The 21,124-nt window shown below is 52.1% G+C and overlaps 1 protein-coding gene across 1 annotated transcript in view; it reads right to left on the bottom strand.

Moving 5' to 3' along the window:
• The window catches only part of ZBTB7C (zinc finger and BTB domain containing 7C), a 299,836-nt gene that overhangs the window by 222,662 nt on the left and 56,050 nt on the right, over window positions 1-21,124 (bottom strand). Inside the window, exon 2 of the mRNA XM_080685708.1 lies at window positions 6,289-6,514. The gene's annotated coding sequence lies outside the window, so the exon portion shown is untranslated. The remainder of the gene's footprint in view (window positions 1-6,288; window positions 6,515-21,124) is intronic.

Here is a 21,124-nt window from a genome sequence, read left to right as displayed (position 1 = left end):
TGATTCTCTCACGTATGCCCCTCTACAGCAGCTAGGCTTGAATCAGGACTCAGACCAGCCCCACAGAGTGCTCTTAAAAGACTCCTAAAAGTCTGCTAATCTAGAACAACTCCCTCTCCCCTTCCCCTTTACTTCCCCCCTCACCAACCTGTCGGAGAAGTTTGGAGCTGCTCTTGGTCTGGATTTGGGGATGACCCCCGTGGTGGTGTTTCACATGTTCCTGCAGTCCCTGCACAAAGTGGTAGTTAGATCTACAGGCTTGGACACGTTTAGGCTCAGCTTTACGGCAAGAAAACATCTTGAGTGGTATTATGTCTTTCCTAGTACGTTCCCCCTAGCTGTCCAACTGCAGCAAAGCTAATGTTGATCCATGGCTTTGGATGGAGGGGCACATCCTTTTCCAGCAACCAGGTCCTCCCAGTGTCTCCACAGTTCTATCACATTCTAGAATCTGGTCCTAGATTCATCTCTAACCCAGGGTTTTCCCATTTTCCATGATTTTATGGAAGGGTCCCTCTTACCATCAAGCTCCAAAATTCTACCACCTGTCCTTTCCTAGGCTCTCTCTAAGTGACCCTCTACCTTTCCTCTTTTTTCCTTTAAGGCAGTGTTCAGCAAACTCATTAGTCAACAGAGCCAAATATCAACAGTACAACGATTGAAATTTCTTTTGAGAGCCAAATTTTTTAAACTTTAACTTCTAAAGCCACTTCTAAAGCCAAAATAGACTCGCCCAGGCCGTGGTATTTTGGGGAAGAGCCACACTCACGGGGCCAAAGAGCCGCATGTGGCTCACGAGCCGCGGTTTGCCGACCACTGTTTTAAGGAAAAGACATTTTTAAATGGACAGACAAGCTGGGGAGCCCGCGTTCCCTTCAGGTCCGGGCCCACCAGTGAGTGACGCCAGGGGCTTGGAGGTCCCAGGGTCTCAGCCTGTGGATTTCCCCACCCACCCCTCAGATGAGTCAGAATCTCAAGGAGAACAAGAACACATAGTTCAACACCATAAATATGCATCCAAAAGTTTTAAAAACCAAATTACACAAATCAAGCTTATTCTGAGAGGTTCATCTGCCAGGGGTCTCTAGTGCTCCAATCAGCATAATTAAATAGTACGATCGCTCTAGAATTGATTGTGGTTTTCACATTTTTTTTTTTACCATCCAAGGACCATTTCAGCGAGATAATTTTAAGCTAATAAGAACCCCCAAATTAGAAACGAATTAAAGAGATGGAAAATACAAATGTATTTGTTTTTAGTCGGGCACTATTTTTACCAGAGGAATCATGAAAAATTAAAATTGTTAAATACTCATATGAAGGTTGTCAGTCAAGGGCAATGTGGCTTTCTGCCTCTCCCTGCTGCAGCATTTTAAGGTGATAGATCAGAGGCCGTGCCCCGAGGGCCCCCAGGAAGCAATAAAGAGATTCGGAGCAGAATTACGCAGCGCGGGCTTGTCACGGAAAGGGCGTTGCCATGTAATACTCTCAGATCTTTGGAGATTAAGATTCATAACGCCTCTTGCTTTTCAAACAAATGCATGCAGACCCAGCAACAGGATGAAATCATTGCAATACTTCTCATGCCCATTTCACAGACGAGCACCTGAAGGCCTGGGCAAGGTGAGCGTTCTGCATGGGGGCACAGTGCAAGCGTAGAAGGAGCCAGAATTACATCTCTGTCTAAATGTGCTTGGTTTTGTAAACCCCCTCCTCACTGTTCCCCAAATACTTCATAAATTGATTTTTTAAAATAGATGTTGTCATAATGACACTGGTTTATAGGACTCTTTTAGGATTTGTGACCGCCTTGAGTGCTCCGGCCCCAGGACTCGGGAGCCAGCTGTTCCAGCATGAGGAACCCCAGTCTAGAGAGGCAGCAGCACAGGGACCCACAGATCAGGACGGTGAGCATCCAAGGACCCCTGACCCAGCCACACTCCATGTCATATTGGCCCAACCTTAAAGACACCATGTCGGCCCGGGAGCCTGCAGAAATCCCATTCATTCTGTAGATTCTGTACTGATTCCAGTGCAGCTGAGACCCAAGTCAGCTTCACTGACCTGTATCTCCTTCCCCTGTTCCCTCCACACCAGGCCCCGAGGACGGGGCGTCTGCCTGCACACACTCCCTTCAAACCTCCTTCCCTGTGGCGGAACCCTCACCAAGCCCAGGCCAGGCCAGAGAGGAGGACCCACGGAACTCCCGTAGGTGGCTGCCCCGCTCCCCTCGGGCCCAGAAGGATGAACTAGGAACGTTCTGATAATCTGGGTGGATTCCAAACTCCGATGTCAGGAAAACATCCTGCTGCCATGACACAGGTCCTTCCCCTCTCCCAGAGGAGAACAGGAGACAGGGGCTAATTCCGAGGTGGCCCCCCCCCCCGGTGGGGGGGGACCCAGAGGGAGCACCAGCCCAGTCTGCAGCGAGGACAGGGCTGGTGGGCCAGCCCGCCATGTGATGCCGAGTGCAAGGGCGTCTGGAGAATCAGCCCAGCTTCCGGCCCAGAAAACAGCCTCAGGTAGCGAATTAAGAGTCTCAATAACATTTCAGAACTTTACAAAGGACTTTCACATACCCCATCTCACTTGAGTCTCAGAAAGACCCCAGAAGGCAGAAATTATGTAATTCGTTCTTCGGAGTGGGCTGGGCATAGGAGAACTTGATTTTGTGGAGTGCCGACCCTGAGCCTATGTGAATAAACATACATAGCGATTACTTTTTGCTGCTATTGGGGGTCAGTGGCTGGAGCAGCTGTCATTCACAGAATAATAAAAAATGTACTCCCGCACCTCCAGAAAGAACAGCCATATTCTGTGACAAAGGGCTCCCTGGCCCTAAGGGGGAGTTACCTGCATTATTATGATGGGGCAAAGAAAGGGGGCAGGTAAGGTAAGGAGGGGACTTAGTTACAGAAGAAGGAAGGTCCGAGGATATGCAGCTTTGGGAATAGGATCCCTGGGCTGGGTCCCAAGATACCTTGGGTAATAAGCCTGGAGTGGCTGACACCCCCCACTCCCCAGGAGCACAGCGCTTTGGTGGTGTCCCACCTTAAGGTGCGGGCCTAGGGGGTGGGGGAGGGCAGCATTCCCTTGGCAGAGCTGACACAGAGACACAAGCTGCCTGCAGGGCTTGGCTCCTCCAGATGACCAGGTTTGGATAAGGAGGGGCCGAGGTCCAAGCCTCACCCCTCCCCATCTGTCCCGACCCAAAAAGCCCCACGTCCTCAAACAGCAGAAGGATGGAGACAGAGCAACAGACATACCTGCTAGGAAAAGTTGACCAAACTTAGCCCGTAGGGGAACTCAAATGGGTTTTCATTAGATTTAGAAAAATAAAAAGGCACAGAGCAATTATTCATTATTCGATTTAGTCCCGATAGTTACCCAAGAAGATAGAAATGACTAGTCCCACTTTGAATTAAGCTCCTGAGGCCCAGAGAGTTTCAGGAACCGCCTGCGGTCAGCGCCAGGACCAGCACAGGTGGCCCCTCTCTGAGCCCAGCAGGTGAGACGCAGCCAGGGCTGGTTCCAGAGAACACATCACCATCTAGAACAAGTGAGTCAACGCCTCTCTCATCATTCAAGCCAGTTTCCCCAGGGATTCACTCCAGCTGTGTCACAAGAAGAGGACATAATAGTAAATCCTGTTGCTTAGCTCAGGGTTCACGCAGCTTCTGGATCCCTCCTGGCAAGATATTCCAGATTCTAGTCTAGATCGGGGACCTGAGCTGTCCAGGGCAGCAGCCACAAGCACATGGAGCTACTGAGCCCTTGGAACGTGGCTGGTCCAAACTGAGATGTACACTCAGCGTCCAATAACCTCTGGACCTCAGAGACGAATGTAAACTATCGCTTACGATTTGTGTATTGATCACAAGTTGCAAGCGTCATACTTGGACCGGGTTGAGTTAAATGAACAACATTATTACAAGGAATTTCACTTGCTGTGTTTACCTTTTTTAAGGTGGCTACCAGAAAATTAAAGATTACGTGTGGCTCATACTCAGCCCCTCCTGGGCAGCCCTGCTCCAAGTGCCAGGTCTCTGCTGGGTGTTACCCACCTCCCCCTGCCCCACTCCCACGAACAGCGCTGCAAGCCGGGGAGGCAAGCCTCCCAAACATTCCGACAATTCGTCTCTCCTGGGCTCTTCTGGAAATTCCTGGACTCAGTCCTCTCACCCACACTCAGTGCCCATGAAGAACCTCTGGCCCAGCAACTGCCAGGGGACTCGTGTGAAGTGCAGGCACCAGTTCTGAGCGTTCAGAACCACCTGAAACCACCCTGTCCACGGCCAGGGGGAGTCTCATAAGCAGGTGTTCATGCCCAGGTCTCACACCCTGTTAGCAACCGATGGCCGGGAACTAGGATGCGTTCCTCCCAGCCTTCTTTGCTCCCACCCCTGCCAGACTGTGAGCTCCTCCAAAGCGGAACGCTGGAGGTAAACTGAATGTATTGATCGCCTGTGAGGGCACCGCTGCTGTGCCAAGTGTTTTGCATGTTTTATTTTATTTAATTCTCCCACCCAGCCTGTGAGTAAGAATCGTCCTGTTGTGAAGATAGGAGTCCGAGGCTCTCAGCGTCTTGGATCTGTCTCCATTGCTGTGCTTTTTCCTCTGCCCCATACGTACTCCTCCCCATGGGCAGACATCCCTCAGGGGTCTTTGCTTTTCTGGTACCTAGCACAGTTCCCAGGGCATAATAGGTACTTGGTAAATATTGGTAAACTAGGTTAAGAACCTTCTGATAGACCAAATCCTACGCTCTTTCTTGCCTTGATCAAGAAGTATGTTGCCCCTTACCTTCCTGGCCTCATGCATGATGAAGTCCTCACTCCCCCACCTGCAGGGCCTTTCCTGCCTCCCTGTAACCTCCATCGCCTCCCACCATGAGGCCCCACAGGGTCAGCCCTGCTCAGATCCCCAGTCAAGTCTGAGATGCACAGCCCACCTGCCCCACTGAAAGGAGGGATCTGGGAATGGCCCAGGGTCAGTACACTATGGTCTGAGGTACCCAGGGACACAGCTATCCTGGGCACCTGTGGAGCTGCCAGCTCCCTCGCTAAGCCCCTTGAGGCATAACAAGTCCCCTGACTATCCTTGCTGGGTCCCTGGAACTCGATTCCCTGTCCATTTCCTCATATAGACAGGAGCCAAGTCCTGAGCCCGCCTGGTGCCTGTAGCTGATCCATTTCCTAGAGCTGGGCTCAGATTTCTGGATTCCTTCTTCATCTAATTCTTTCTGCCTGATTTAGAACAAGGCCACCCAGAAGTCTTAATACTCTGCCCTTCCCCACCCCTTGCCTCGACCCTGTGGACCCTGACACTGGCCTGTGCTGGAATGGAATTTGCCACACCCCCTTGGGCCTCCTGCCCCAAGTCATTGGCTCTCTCCCCCTGCCCTGGTCAGTTTCCCAAGGCCCCAAGCTATTTTTGCTCCCTCCCCAGCCTTCCATTTTCCCGATGGAAGTTGCCAGAGTGGTGCACTGTAAAACACACACAGTGAAGACCAGAGAACCAATGGGACAGAGGTCATCTTTGGGGTATCCAGTCCCACTGTCCTCCATCCTTCCACCCTCAGGCCCTGCCTTCTAGGCTCTGGGGACCTGCTCAATGCTTCCTGTCTTAGCCGCCTCCCCACTGTGTCTGTCAGCTCCTCCCAGGCTCTCCAGACACCTACTCATGACCTCCCCCAGCCATCCCTGATCATTGGCTCCTTGCCCTGGCATCCTTGGAGGAATGGAGGGAGCCACAAAGTCCCCCTATCTTTTTTTTTTTTTTTTACAAGAAATACCAACCCAACGCTTCACCCTGTCATTTGAAAAATCTGAACCAATCGGCAGGCTTCCCACCCAGGGAGTCCCCAGGTCCACCCCTCAGTTATCACCAAGGCACGAAAGAGCTGTGCCTATAGCTGCCTCTGCTCCCTGATTCCCTGCCACCAATTCCCTGGTTCCCAGGGGAGCTGACGGGGAGTAATGACTTCTTGATTTGTTACCCTGAGTTCTTCAAACAAGAGGTGTTACATACATCACGGCATCAGGCCTTCCCATTAGGCACAGGAAGCGAACCCACCTGATGCTAAATCTTCCGGGGCCTGGCTCCAGCAAGCACACAGGGCAGAAACTAATAACTGGGAAGCATCCATCTATCATCTTATCAGGCCTTACTAGGTTTGTTTGCATAGTTATCTTCCCAAGGGTTGACGTTTTATGTCTCCTGCAGGCTGATGTATTCTCCTACCTGTCATATCATTCAGAAAGAATAGATGAGCCGCAGGTTCATTACCTGTCATTACACCGTGTGCATGTCGCCAGGGGCCGAAGCATCCATTCTTCTTGTCTCTCGGCTGGTGCAGCCCCCCAACTTAGAGGCTCCGGGTCCAATGGGCTGTGGGTTACACGCTCTCCTCAGGCCCTGGGAGGGTTCCACGCCATCCCTTATTGCTTTGCTGGTGGGCCCACTCCTCAGGGGTGGTGAGGCCTTCTGAGCGCTCAGCTGCCTCAGAGGGGACCTGAGGAAGAACAGAGGTCTCTGTTACCAGGGCCAAAGACACATGTCCAAGTTTTAACTGTTCTAGAACTTTCCAGCAATCTTCTCATTGCTCTTTATTATTAGGTCTTGCAATTCCTGGTGACTACGTGAATTCTACATCAGCCAGAGTCTTTTTTCACTGCCAATGTCCCACCCACCAACACTATCCCCAAGCCTCAGCCTGCATGTGTACACACACACACACACACACACCTGTATTCCTGTCTTCTTACCTTGCATATTTCTTATCTTCCTGAAAAACCCACCTTTACTCACTCATCCTAACCACCAGTCAGAGTTTGGCTCGTAACCACCAACAGAACCTCACTGCCCAGGAAAGCAGAAGGACTGGGGTGCTCTCCTCCACCAATGAGACCACAAAGAACAAGAACATGTCTACCGGAGACCATCCTCAACTCTAGTAGCCCCGGTCCCTGGGACAAGGCTTCCGGTGTGCTGTGCTTTGGAGGTGCTCCAGAAGGCCACCAACCTGTGGCTGATGGAAAGCCTCATTTCATAGACCTTCATGCAGAGTGAGAGACAAGAGTGCAGGTGCAGACCTCATTGGGTGAGGGACACAGACACTGGACACTGAGTGACTACATTTCACAGCCAAGGCTGTGGCTCACACTAAGAGGTGGTAGGGGTGGGTGGTAAGGGGCTCCAGCTAGAAGCAGCCCTGCCCTGGTGTAGAGGTCTTCTCAGTCCTTCACCTCTGACCAGGCACAGGCTCCAGCAACTAGGGGGGAGTGGGGGAGGGCTCCTGTTGCCCGGATGGCTGTGACCCTGAGCTCCACCCAAATCTCAGGCTCCTAACCTTAACCCTAACCCTGCTGAGAAGGGGCTGCAGCAGGTGGACAGCTCTGCCTGGGCACCCAGCACTGTAGGTAAGAGGAAGCACCATGAACAGGGGTGGGGGTGGGAAGGAAGGCAGGCACATGAAGCCCCATGGATTTTGTAAACACGAGGATGGCAATGTCTTCCAACACCTGTAATGGTTTATGCCCTTCAAGCTGTGTTTGCATCCATTGGAATGTAAAGGGGTATTTTAAAAATGAGAAAACAGAAGCACAGAGAGGTTAAGAATCTCGCTAAAGGTCACACAGTAAGTTAGTGAAAGAGTCAAGACTGGAATTCTTGATTCCCAATTACCCTTCTTTCCAGCAAGCTCCACGTTCCTAGGGTCATTTCATTTCACCTCTGGGGTGTGGCCGGCCAACAGGAGTGGGAAGGGGGGAGCAGAAACAGGCGTGGCCTGCTATGGGGGGATGGGGAGAAGAGCACAAGCATGCCTTTGGTTTCTCCCCTGACAGGAGAGTCTAGGAGAAGAAAGCACAGAGAGAACAAGTGATAAATAGGGAAGACAGGGATGTGGAGGCTCCCGGCCGCCAGGAGCAGCCCAGGCAGAGGAAACTGGCAGTGACAAATAGCCACGCTTCAGGCCTGTGCTGACCTTGAGCCCCTGGGTGGCCTGGCTCCCAGTGGCTCTGGTTCCTGAGGCATTTCTGGGCAAGGCAGCACTGGGGGTTAGAAGTCCCTTTGAAAGAACAAAGAAATTATTACTATTACCTTCAGAAAGCACATATATGTGCCAATGCTCTTTTGTATATATGATTTATTTCTAAATAATAAAAATGGGGGGCGGGGGTGAGGACCATGCGGTTCCACCGTATGAAGAAAGATCTCGGCTGCTCCTGACAGTGGGATTCTCTGCTGGATTCCAAAGCGGCTCTGCTCCTACTGACACAGAGGAAGTCGCAACCTAGGAAATTCCTACCAGCGATGAAAGGCAGGGTCTCCCCACTGCCCACCTCCAGCCAACAGAGGACCAGACCTCAGAACATCAGGCCACAGGAAGATGAGAAAGGCACCTCCTGGTGTCAGCGCGCTGTGTCCCAGACAGCCCGGAGGGGCCTCATTCAGCCTTGCTGCTCTTAGTGGGCCCTACTGTGTGCACTGGGTGCTATGCGGGAGGGAAACCATGCTGCACCCTTCCACCGACCCCGCTAGCTGCAGGTCACCTGGTGGCTCAGCTCCTGAAGCAAGCCCCCAGAGCACATTGGTTTTGACTGGGGGTGGGGAGGGTGAGAACCGGAGCCCTCGAGCCCTCCTGCAAGGTGGGGCTGAAACATATTCACAGCAGATGGTGCTGTCGCCCTCACTCCGGGATTCTCATTCCTAATTATCTGTGCTGTCAGCAAAACAATTAACCCTCGAAGAAAAATTACACTGTCCACTCCCAACCACATGAAAAGGCAATTTTTTTCCAAGGACGAGGGACACTGAGGGCAGCGGCAGAGGGAAAGTAGGGCAGCCTTGTGTTGGATTCCGGATCTCACTCTCCCTAGGTGATTTCGCCATCCTCTAACCTCCAAGGTCTGCCACAGCATCGCACCGCAGCCCCTCCCGCCTCTGAGCCTGCATTTCCTTTGCCATAAAAGGAGGGTGTGACTCTGATCCCTGAATCCCTGGGGTCCTCTTCAGTCCCACAAGCCCAGTCCTTTTCCTTCGAATTTAAGTTCCTTTGGAGCAGAGACTGAATTCCCATTTGTTCCTTCCTTCATTCATTCACTCGCTTATTCATTTATTCATTCACCCATTCATTCATTCAGTCAGTTAGTCACTTATCCATCCATCCATCCATCCACCCATCCACCCATCCATCCATCCATCCATCCATCCATCCATCCATCCATCCATCCTGTTATTGTGTATTTACCATGTTTCTCCCAGGAGGTACAAAGAAAATATTTATTAACCCTTCCTGACCTCTACTTGAGCTTTCTTCCTCTGAGATGTGGGGAGAGGAGGGAAGGAGGGGGCAGGGAGGTGGGGGCTGCCAGGGGCTTGAGGACTTGACGCTCGCTTGGCATCAGGCTTAGGAGGGAAGTCCTGATGCTGCATTTGGATTCTCTCTGAAGATTCGGCTGCAGGAATGCAGCCTCCACTACAGAGAGCTGAATTTGATGAACAAGCCACTCCGGTCCCCGGGGCAGGCCTGCAGAGGGGTGGAGAGGTGCGGTATGAGGAGAGCTGAAAGTTCCTAACAGCCACCGTAGGCGAGTGACAGCACAGGGCTGCACCTCACAGGTCCTCACTAACTACGGAGGCCTGAGTGAATGGAAGAGCTCATGACTGTTACCCAAGAGTCTCCTGCTTAAGGCTGGGATCATTTGGTCTCATCCATCTGTTGTCATGCACTGTCATGGAAAAGAAGGCAGGGTGAGCAAGGAATGGTAGAACCTTCTCTGTCAGAGCCTTCACGATGATGTCACCGTGGGCCACATTTTGTAGGTGCCACCTGGAGAAGTTAAAGGGCTGGCGGCTCACAGACGGGGAGAGGTGGACGAAGACCCTGCCACAGGTGGCCCCACATCCAGGTCACACCCTGTCCCACTCCACACCACCTCCCAGATCGCCCCTGAAAGGACAGGGAAGCCCAGAACGGGGCCCTGTTGCCCCCCCATCTGTCCCCGCAAGTCCCCTACTCAGGCAGGGACTGTACTCTAGGCACCGAGGGAAGCAAATATATAAGGACTGGGGTGGGCAGGCAGCTGGGACTGTTCTCCACCACCATTCTGACCAGTTCGAGCCACGGGGCATCTTTCTTGCCTCCCCCTGCCGCCCGTCTGGCTACCAGCACTGGCCTCAGTCAGTATCCGGAGCACAGGCTCAGATACCAGCGCCTCGGTATAAAAGGAGCGTGTTTATATTCAATGTGGGCTGCTGCCCACTCAGAATCTGCCCACTCGAAGGCAGCACATGTGACCGCACCCCCTGCCCAGAGCCCAAGCGGGACAGACGCCAACCTCTGGCTGGAGACATTTCTAAATATGAGTCTGGCCCAGAGAGTCAGGTTCCCAGGCCTCCTCTGCCCTGGGATACCCAGCCAGGATTTCCGAGGCTGCAGGAGGGTGAGGGCTGGGGGCAGGCGGGATCAGGAGGCAGCCAGCTGAGACAGCCACCAGCCCCGGATACACCACCGAAACCCCTCCCTGGCCTTCCAGCCTCATTAGGGAAGAGAAAGGATTACCCTGCACCCAGAAAGTCTAATAAATTTCCCAAAACCTTTGGCAGGGTGGACAGGAAAGCCACTGCCTTCTCAAATGTGCATGGATTAAAAATATACAAACGGAATATTTTTTCTTCCCCTCTCTTCAACCCCCTGAAGCCTGGGATGCTTGTTAAAAATAGCCTTGCTGTGGCATGGATCCTGCAAAACCCAACGCTGGCAGGAAAATTAAGGAGACATTGAAGACAGCGCTAAGTGGTTACCCCCGGGGAGTGGGCTGGGGAGGGCCCGGAGGAGGGCAGTGTTTTTAAGTGTTTCCGGACATACTTGTACACTGCTTGGATCTTTAACAAGCAGACATTATTTTTACTAGTTTTTTTTTTTTTTTATGAAAGAGGTTCATCCATTGCATCCTCCAGCCTGAACTTGCACTGACCTAGCAACCCAACATTGCCCGGTGCTGGCTGGCCTGACAGGGCAACAGATAAAGATACAGCCCAGAGTCAGGAAAGGAGCACTGAGTCCAGAGTCTCGGCTCTGTAACTAGCTGGCTGTGTGACTTCAGACAAGTCACTTGAGTTCTCTGGGCTTCCATCTCCTTGCCTTTTTTAAATGAGGGAGTTGGATTAAATGCTAAACCAGGTACCTTCTGACATCCTAGCATTTCACAGTTGTAAGGATTGAGAGAAAACATCTGAGACTTGCCCCATGTTTATCCTTAATGGGCAAGGGGAATGTGTCCAGAAAGACAGAGGGAAATATTGATGTGAGAGAAACACACCGATTGGTTGCCTCCTGCAGGAGCCCTGACCAGGGCCTGGGCTGGGGAGGAGCCTGCCCCCAAGGAGCCCTTGACCGGAATTGAGCCCGGGACCCTTTGGTCCACAAGCCGACGCTCTATCCACTGAGCCAAACCGGCTAGGGCCAGAGGTGGGGTTTTAAGCAGGAGGTAGGTAGGAAGAAGAGAAGCTGTTTTGAGGGCAGAGACCAACTCCATACCTTGCTGATGGAGTTTGCAAGGTAGAAAGCACCTCACTCGGTACCCAAAATGTCCTGAGTTCAAATCCTGACTCCAGCTGTTAGTAACAACATGAACTTAAGTAAGAGTTTATCCCTGGTAAAACAAACTTCCTCATTTGTAACTGGAGTAAGAATACTCCATCCAAAGGCTACCATAAATATTCTATGAAATAAAATAAAAAAGTACCCGGCTTGTTGTAGGAGCTTAACATCCTCTTATTCTTTTCTTCCTACTGTCAGTACCCTACACTGAACTACAGGGTGGTTAAGAGTGTGGGCTCTGGTTCAGGTTTGGATGCCAGCTTCACCACCTATTCCCTGTGACCTTGGGCAAGCAACTGAACTTCTGTGCCTCAGCTTCTTCATCTACACAGTGGGCATGATTGTGGTGGTTGTGCTACCCCAGCCCACATTCCTGCCCCTACTAGCCAGCTGGGCCCTCAGTTTCAATCCTGCATCTTCCATGCATTTGCCTTGTAGACCTCCCTTCACAGGCCTCCCCCTCCCCACAACCTCTCTAAGGATCCTGGCCCTATCCACCCTGCCCCCTCGCCACTTGGTCTCCACTCAGCAGGTTGTTCACCTGGCCAGGAGTGTCGAGTCTATCCTGGGGCCATGGGGAAGGTGTGTTTCAGGTCAGTGCTCCTCAAGCTTTAATGTGCTTATGGCACAGCGGGCATGGCTCAGTGGTTGAGTGTTGACCTATGAACCAGGAGGTCACAATTCGATTCTCAGTCGGGACACGTGCCCAGGTTGCGAGCTCGATCCCCAGTGTGGAAGAAGCAGCTGATTAATGATTCTCTCATCACTGATGTTTCTATCTCTCTCTCCCTCTCCCTTCCTCTCTTAAATCAATTATATATATATATATATATATATATATATATATATATATATATATATATAAAATGTGCTTATGAATAACCTGGGGATCTTGTCCAAATACAGATGTAGATTCTGATTGAGTAGGTCCCACATGGGGTCTAAGATTCTGCATCTCTAACAAGCTCCCAGGGGTGCCCATGCCACTGGTCTGGGATCACCCTTTGATTAGTAAGGCTATAGAGCAGAGGAAATCCTGGTGTGTGTGTGTGTGTGTGTGTGTGTGTGTGTGTGTGTGTGTGTGCTTGTGTGTTTCGGGGGGGGGGGGTGGTTGGACAGGGACAGGGACAAAGCTGGCCAGCTGACCAAATCATAAGGAGTAGAATTTTCACAGCGATGGCATGATGGAGACCAAGTGTGGGTTCAAGAGACACTGAAGAGGCGAAGTGGGAGAATGTTTTTGAAAAGATGTAATATTACCCAACCAATACAAATAATGTTTATTGAGGTAACATGGCAACCCAGAAAGATGCTTAGGACACGGTAACTAAAAAAGCAGACCGGCAATCACATGCATGCTCGTCGTCCACTCTGCCAAATGCACGTTTAGGAAAACTGGTGGAGGGCTACGGCTCAGGGCCACCAAGGCTGTGTTACAGTAAGGTAACCACGCGTATAAAATTTGTCACTTTCTAGATGTTCTTAAAGAAGTGTTATCATTTTTGTAATTTAAAATGTGACTTCTATACATTCTCAGATGCCCACTTCCCCCAACGTGTCCGTTATTCTGTGATACGGAGGTTTGGTACATTTTGAGCACAAACTGCCATCGTTACAAGGGCTGGAAAATGGTGCCTTAAACCTTCTCAGTCAAACCCAAAAATAAAGCAACCCAGATTCTGTTTTCGCTCGAAGCCAAGGGTCCAGTGCTTTGGAAGTCTGGCGCTATCACCTGTCACTATAGCAACAAGGAGACCCTGGTAACCCTGAGCTTGTGGTTATTAAGAGTGGGAATGGGAAGTCTGTGGTAGATGTTCAGTAAGAAGCGGCCGCAGGTTTGCACTGGCCGGGCCGGGGTTGGAGCCCTCTCCGCCTCTCTTACAGGAAATGGAAAGCAAGAACCCGACTCCAGGAGCTGGCTCCCACAAGAGTACAAGGGGTGCTTGTCATTTTCTTCTTTGTTTCCCATTTCAGGGCTGTAAGCTGCCTTTCAAACCAGTTCCTGACATGCCTGAAGGTGGGCTGCTCTAGAATAGGTATCAAAGCTTCTGTCCAGGGGGTGGATGCCTAGGGTTCGCTTCTATATCGATAGGCTCACACCCTGTCCAACTCCCTGCCCCCAGACCGCCCTGTGCACCTCGGGTCAGCTCTCCTGGCTCACCAGCACCACCCACCCATTCACTGGACCCCACCCCATTCTGCACAGTGTCTCTGCAACTTGTCCTTGGGCAGATGTCTCAGGCCCCCAATCTCCCATCCACCCCTTGGCTCTGACCTTTAGGAGGCCAGAGGGGGTCCCAGCCCCAGTCTGGCGGCTCCTGCCCGAGGTACCATGTCTGAATCCAGGCCCCAAGTCCATTTTGCACGCTAGTGAATCAAGTTCAAAGCCCCATTCTGCCACCATCTGGCTCTAGAACCTTGGACAAAGCACTTCACATCTCTGAGCCTCGATTGCATCATCTATAGAGAGTTTTCAGTGGGTGTACGGAATCGCATGGTCTCTTCCAAACACTCCATGATGCTGTCAGGAACAAGCCTTTATCTAGCCGTACACATGAGTTATTTCACAAACGAGGATTTTCTAGGTGACTGAAATTGTCCTCCCAGCAACAAAATGTGTTTTGTTTCAACCCTACTGCACAACGTATTTGTTTAATGTTCATATACTTCTCTTCCTCTTGGGGCAAAGAATATAAAACCTAAAATTTGTTTGTGTACATCTCTCCCCAGCTTTGTTACACACACACATCAGTTCAAAAACACCTGTCCCAGCTTTGCTCCTAGCTGAGATGCTAAACATCATGCAACCTGTCTTGGCGGTCCTCTGACATCTCTGCCAGGCTCTGCTGTGCGGGCGATTGGTCCCTGCCACTCGGGTCTCTCTCCTCTTCCACCTGCCACTTTCCACAGTGAGGTGCCCGGAGTGTGCCTGCCGGGGTGTGCCTGCCCACGGAAGCCCCCCCTGCTTCCAATGTGCAACTCAGAATACTCCCAGGCCAGGCGACCCTGGGACTCGAAGCAGGGTCAGCAGAAGGGGTGTCTGTCCTTAGGAATGAGGAGCACGGTTTCGGCCATGCTCAGAGGTACGTCTCCCTCCCTCGGACAGCTCTGCTGGGTAAGAGAGGCCACGGCAGGCCGACCTCCGGATGAGCGCAGTCTCTGCCTTGAGTCCTCACAGGAACAGGCACTTATTTCTGCCTCACTGGCTGTGGGATTTAGAGACCGTGAGAGCTTCTGACATTACCACATGGGGCGGACTGGAGGTGAGCTCAGATGTGGAATTCAACCCCCACTCCATACATTCCTGCTGTCGAAAAGGAGTGTTCTGCAAACTGATCCCAAGTTTCAATATGCCCTTGCCTGCTTCTTCCCCTAAGAGGGGCTCCAGTTCCCAAATCCGGCGCTCTTCCCCCTGCTCTCCCCAGGAAGCCACCAGAGGCACCCGGCCTGATGCAGGCTCACCCCCGGACCAGACACATGGCAGAGCAAGGCATGTCCCCACCAGGCAGCTCAGAGCCTCCGCCCTCTGCCTCTGCCCCTCCATCCCAGGTGGGAGCCAGCAGCCACCAGCAAGCTCCTCCTGTCCCCTCTGCACACCCAGCTTCTGGGGGCCTCTTCTCCCACCTGACCCAGTCGCCTCTGCTTTATCGCCAACCCCCACGTCCTTGGAAACACGTGAACTCCCTGTTCCATGCGTGGCGGGGCCCACCGCATCACTAATTCTCTGCAGGACGCCAGCAGGGCCCTGGAGGTTGTGGTCAGAAAGGAGAACCTTGGGGTTTGCAAGCGGGGAGGGGGCCGTTCTGAAAGGAGGGCTTTATGACAAGGCCGGGCTGCCAACTCCAGGAGGGGGAGCTTCCAGGGATGAAACAGGAAAGGCACTTTGAGACCAAGGTGGGAGATGGTATGCAAAATGCTGAGGTTGGCAAGAAAAAAGGGCAGGAAATGGGGCAGAGGAGGCCTGGCAGACACGTGGGAGGCTGCTGAGGAGAGAGGTGAGTGATGGATACACAGCCGGGGGCTGTGGAGGCCGGGAGGGCATATGATGTGACTGGGGGTTTAGCAGTCGTGCTTGACAAACGGACTGGACCCAAGATCCCACCCAGAGGGCGTCCAGGAAGGGGCTCTGCACACCCACATCCCTGCTGGGTCTGGCAGCAAAGAAATGAGCCAAGAGAGTGGCATGAACCTTGCAAAAGCGTAACAGCCACCAAGAGCCAGGCACTTCCCACAGATAAGTCAGTCGGTCATCACAGCCGCCCCTGCCCTGAGCTGGTGCCTGTTCCTGCTTTGTGTCCGGTTTACCAGAAGCAGGGTTTTTAACCATCAGAGTGACGTCACCACAAGGGCCAGGCCAGAACGCAAGCTCGGGTTCAGAATTCAGCCCCATCTGTGCACATCCCTGCCATCATCCCAGCTCTGGGTCCAGCTCCCACTTTCACAGATGAGCAAACTGAGGCTCAGGAAGGGTAAGTGCCCACGGTCACCCAGCTCATAAATGAGGAGTGTGGACTCCAACCCGGGCCACCTGACTCCCAGGAATGCCCCTGGACCACCATGCTTCCCTGCGGCCCTATGCTCCTCTCCGGGGGCAAAGACAGTGGCTGCAGCTGCTTTGTTCCAGGGGACCCTGTTGTGTCCCTGCATGAAAATGCTGGCTCCACGGCTCCTGCAGAGGCAGAGCTGATGCCGGCAGATTACTCCCTCAGGTAGGGCCAGTGTCCAAGAGTTACACAGCACATACACATGTCACCTGGCTGTGCACGCTGCCACCGCTGCTGACACACACAGTGCATTTGGCCGAGAGAGGAAGCCTCGAGAGATGGCTCAGAGGACAGGGAAGCTGGGGGTGGGAGGGCAGCACAGAGCCGACAGGAAGCAGGAGGGGGCAGCTGGGGCTGATGAGCAGGCGGTAGGACTTGAGAAGCACCTCTTAGCAGCGTGGTGGCTCTTTCTAATCAAAGAGTGGCAGCATCCCGGCCATACAGGGGAGAGAGGACTAACAGAGGAATTCATTTCCCCTTCATCTCCTATATAAAATGGCCATGGGGAAAGAAGTTGGCAGAGGGGACAAGGATACACTTTCTCTTTACCTCGGGCTCAAAGACCAAGTCTCCATCTTTTTTCCGTTTCTTGCATCCTTCCTAATGCCCACCTGGCACTGCCCCGTGCAAACCACAGGAGCTGCACAGGTGCTTGCACTCCGCAGGTTTCAGTGAGTCTCTATTACGTTAGGTCTGTCAAGATGATGGGTGGACAACAAATAATACGACAGACCCTACAGGAGGGAGTGTGTGGTCCCATGAGGAGAGCAGGTGGCACGCACACCTCCTGAAGCAGAAACCGGAGTCACCCGCCCTGGAGTGGTGCTGAAATGAACGGTGCCCACGTGGAGTGCTTCAGGAGGAAAGTTTAGGGCAGAACCATGCTTCTCAACAGGTGGTGGGTTCTCCAGCCCTGAGGGGATTCAAGGCTGACTGAACACAAGCCGGGAATGAGGGAAAGTCTAGTCCATCGGGGCCCAAGATGGCAAAGGACCTAAACAGGCCACACCCAACAGGCGATGGGGTAGGGGGCAGAGGGACATAGTGCATGCACCCTGGGGGCCAGGCGAGGAGAGATACTGCACAACTTGCTATGAAGCCCGGCTAGGGCAAGGGCCATGGGTTTGGGGGGGTGTGGTCTCTGCACATCGCACAGTGCCTGGCCATACTGGCTTCCCAAAGTCCTTCAGGAAAGTAAGCGGTTTCGCAGCATTTATTTCTGCACTGCACAGCCCTGCAGTGAAACTCAGGGTGTTTCCTCTGTGCCTGTGCTGAGAGCTCCCCTCTAACTGAACCGTGAGCTTCTTCCAAACACTGTTTTCTTTCTTTATTATTTGGCATATTAGTTTTCTATGACCGCTGTAACAAATCACCACAAACTCAGTGCCTTCAACAACACACTAGTTTATTATCTCAGTGTTCTTTAGGTTCTAAGTCCAAGCCAGGAGACTGCCAGGGAGAATCCATCCCTCACCTTTTCAAGCATTGAGGCTGCCTACATTCCTTGGCTTGTGGATCCTTCCCTCCACCTTCGAAGCCAACAACACAGCATCTCTCTGGCTGTTCTTCCATGGTCCTGTCTCCCTCTCTGACCACAGCCAGGAAAGGTTCTTTGCGGTTGAGGACTCCTGTGATTCCACTGGGGCCCCCCCTGGCTACTCCAGGATCCTCTCCCCATCTCAAAGCCTTAATCACATCTGCAAAGCCCCTTGTAAAGCAACATATTTACAGGTTCTGGGGATTAGGGCATGGGCGTCTGTGGGGGGACATTATTCTGCCTACCACAAATAGGAAATATATTCACACTGTTCAAAATTCAAATGGAACCAAAGGGTATAGAATCAAGACTTTCCCTCCCATCCCTGTCATCTGTCCCTCTCACCCACCCTCCAGTTCCTCTCCCTGTTCATATGTCCTTGTGTTTCTCTCCTGCAAGACTTTATATTTATATAAATAAAGAGCAATATGTATTCTTTTTACCCTGTTTTACACAAGTGGTACCATGCCATAACATGGTGATGTACTTGCTTGTATCACAATACCTTTGAGATCATCCCAGATCAGTATTATAAAAGCATCCTTGGTTTTTTGTATGACTGTGTACTATTCTACTGTATGACTGTACTATATTTGGTAAATCTAGTCTCCCACTAATAAACATTTGTTGTTTCAAATATTTTCTCTTACAAACATCACTGCAATGAACAACTTTATACATATGTCCTTTCCTATACATACCAGAATCTGTAGGATAAATTCATAGAAGCAGACTCCCAAGTCAAAGGATTTGTGCATTAAAATTTCACAGCCACTGTTGAATTGCCCCCCATACAGTTAAATGAACTCACACACACACTTTCTCCTCCAACCCTGGACGGGAGTGACATGGACGCTCACGTTGGCAGGGAAGCCACGGCTCACATTTCCCCCGTGTCCCCCGTGGTAATCAATCCAGGGACAGATTCAGGAAGCCCTTGGGAGTCACCACTGCTCACAATTCCCTGGACTTCTGTTGCTGATGGGGGCAGGGACTGGAAAGGAGGATGAAGGCAGCAGCCAGCAAAGGAGGGGCCCAAGTTCAAAAACTTTTGAAGAACAGTGGCCTTGTGCATCTCAACCAGCCAAACCACTCCTCCCACATGGCCATCCCTCAGGGTTGGGAACCAACGGGTTTCCCCAGCGGGGAGAGCATATTACCACTGACCAAAGGGGGGCCCTCAGCGCTGACCTGCTCCGAAAGGAGATTACAAGTGATTTGGGGTTTCCAAAGTCCCAGCTGCACCCGTGCTAAGAAAGAACCGTGTTCTTGCTCTTAATCCTTTCCTGGTGGACATGTTGCTTCAAACTAATTGAACCTTTTATGTGTGGAAGTCAATTGCAATCTAAAGAATAAGTTGGTTCACTTATTCTGAAAGACATGAAACCTTGATCAGCAGTTGTGGGGCCTGGGGAGCCCAAAAAGTGCCCATTCCCCCACCAGTGTGGCCAGGCCCCACCACAGCAACAGAGCAACCTCGGGCTGGGCCCAGGACCCAGAATCCTAGCCACTGGGATAGTTCGCTCCTGCAGAGCATGGAAAAGGCTGGGAGGACAGACCAGCCTGCTTAAGGCCCCAAGAGTGAGCCTGAGGAGCCTGGCAGGCCAGAAGGTGCCATGCCCCTGCCCAGCTCCCTTTCTCATTCTATTTGACCTTCTGTGTTCAGCTCCAGGATCCCCTCTTCCAGGAAGCCATAAGCCAGGATTCAGTAGGTGCCTCTCATGTTCCTAGAGCATCTTTGACCCTGAAATGTGACCTCTCCAATCCACCTGACTTGGCATTCACTGGACTGTGAGCCTTCCGAGGGCACAATACTTGATGCCCACTAAGTGCTCAATAAATGCTTGATAAGGGAATGAAACTGAGTCCCAGAAGCAGTCAGAATGGCCACCTGCCCTAACGGTGCCACCCTCCAACCTAGGCAAATGTTTGTAGCCCTACTGGGCACCAACCACTGTGTTAGGCCCTGGGGGCATTGAAGAAATTCCAATGGGGCTTCTTGTCCTAAAATGCTGCCATGGTCCCCAAGACCCATTGTTTGAGCCACTCTTTTTAGGGGGAGCATCACCTCCAGGAAGTCCTGTCCCCAAGAGAAGTCACACTGTCACACAGTGGTCCTCTTTAGCAGTTCAGCCCGTGAGGGGTGGGGCACAGGAGTGGGGGTTAAATCTAGGCCCAGGATACTGCCGGGTGAGCCGCAGACATCGGGGGCATCCCATGGGCAGTCTGGGAGCACCAGGCACCAGGGGATGAACAGGTGCCTCGGAGGGTGTCAGGGTAAGAGCTGGACTATAGAGAAGAACAGAAGTGGCCAAAGTTAAAACAGATGTGATGTGCAAGCAGGTGAGCAAAGTAATGCCTGGCTCAGAGGTGAGCCAAAAAGCTGTTCTCACTGTGTGGGAGGGCCAGGCCCAGGCTTACCTCACCCCTAGCTCTCAGGGGAGCCTGGGCCAGCCATCAGCCTTAGACAGCTTATACCAGAGTCCTATTATCAACTGCTATACATTAAGTAAGAGACTAGGTGAGAAAGTTCTCTGGAACCCTGGAAGCAATATAGAAACAGAAGCTGTTATAATAATAAGTTGTTGTTTTTGCCATGTGTTGCAGTCTGCCTGGAGCTTCTGATCCAGTACCTCCTGGTCTTCAAAGCAATACTAGGCGACAGGTAAGGATAGTCAGACCCAATTTACAGATGTAAACACTGAGGTGCAGCTAGTTCCAGAGCAGAATCGCACCGATATCAAGGGGCTGAGCTGAGAGCAGTATCCAGGTCTTCTAACTCCAAATAAAGTGTTCTGTGTGCCACCCACAAGATGCCCCAGCATTGCTTAAAACCACAGCCTCTATCTGTGCCGAAAGCCCTCCTCCCCTTCAATCCTGTCACTTTCCCCAAATCTGTTGATTGTTGAATGAGCTTTCCCAGGCTCTTTGTAACCAGCAGTGTTGGGGGCGGGAGGAGTAGGTGGGCAGAACATCTTTATCCAGCTGCAGGCTGGGGATCAGCCTCTGACCCACTGTGGGACTGTGAGACAGTCCATTTCCTCTAATTCTATGTGTCTTTGATGATAAAACCAGGTAATGACCCTAATCTAGGTGGCTTTAGGAAAATGCACTCAGGGCATTCCTCAAAGGGCCTTCGTCCTTTGTGACGACGCAGAGAGCAGGGCAGAGCTGCCTTCACTGAGAGGCACCTACCAGGTTCCATCACGCCACTCCAGGCATGTTTTCTCAGCTATCTCATAGCAGCATCAGGGCAGTGTTAGTCTAGATGAGGAGCAGATGCACGCATGGCCTGCCCACAGCCGTCATACAGCCTGGAAGTGGTTGGGCCCCGAGGGCCATCCCTGCATTTTCCATGGCAGCATGGGGCGGGGACCTGAGGCAGGGGCAGCATCAGGCCTCTTATCACCACCACCTCCCCCAAAAAGGATATCT

This window comes from Plecotus auritus, assembly GCF_963455305.1.
Source record: "Plecotus auritus genome assembly, chromosome: 8".
Classification (NCBI taxonomy): domain Eukaryota; kingdom Metazoa; phylum Chordata; class Mammalia; order Chiroptera; family Vespertilionidae; genus Plecotus; species Plecotus auritus.
Note: the sequence above shows the minus strand (reverse complement) of the source record. Positions and strands in the feature narration are given on the sequence as shown.